We start from the raw sequence: 772 nt of genomic DNA, 5'->3' as shown, positions 1-772 counted from the left end.
TAGATAAATTTGTAGTAGTTATATAGCACTTCTTTTGTAGAATAGATTTTGTAGTATATTATAATTATAAAACAACCGACAGTTTACTTGGTGCTGCATTTTGATATCACTTTTTTTGTAAAAGGTTTTTAGAGAAAGAATATTTTGTAGTATATAAAACAAATTACGTGTTGTGCGTGTACTTGGCGCCTCTTCTTACCTTTTTTTTTGAAAAGGTAAGTTTTTAAAGATATCACACATTTTGTATTATTTTGTAGTATTATGTAATTTTGTAAAACAAGTCTTATAAAGAAAAAAGTTTTTGTAGTATTAAATCAATTTGTAATTTATTACTTCATAAGATTTAATTTTTAATTTTTTATTTCATAAAGTTAAAGTATATAGTTTGTAGTTATTTGGTGTAAAGTTTCAAAACGGTTTATTGAAAAAAGTTATATCAGAGATGTTGCTGATGCAAAATAAATTCGTTTTCTGAATTAATTTTTTAACACACATTTAAAGTATCTAATTTCTAGTTATTTCGTGCTAAGCTTCAAACAGTTTAATAAAAGACAGTTATGTCGGAGGTGTTGCCGGCGCGAAATCACTAGGCCGCACGCCGTAAGAAACATTGTCGAAGCGATCGGTACCAGGGACTTATTACCGGTATGATTTCAATACCGGTATTATACTAGAGATTGTATACCGTTACCGTTATAGTACCGAAACCGATATGTACCGAAAACCGTAATAAAATACCGGTATTATTTCGGTATTCCTACTAATGGTATTC

This window comes from Pseudomyrmex gracilis, unplaced genomic scaffold (genome assembly GCF_002006095.1).
Source record: "Pseudomyrmex gracilis isolate BER0280 unplaced genomic scaffold, ASM200609v1 scaffold_655, whole genome shotgun sequence".
NCBI classification, from domain to species: Eukaryota; Metazoa; Arthropoda; class Insecta; order Hymenoptera; family Formicidae; genus Pseudomyrmex; species Pseudomyrmex gracilis.
The sequence above is the reverse complement of the archived record's forward strand: the minus strand, read 5'-3'. Positions refer to the sequence as shown.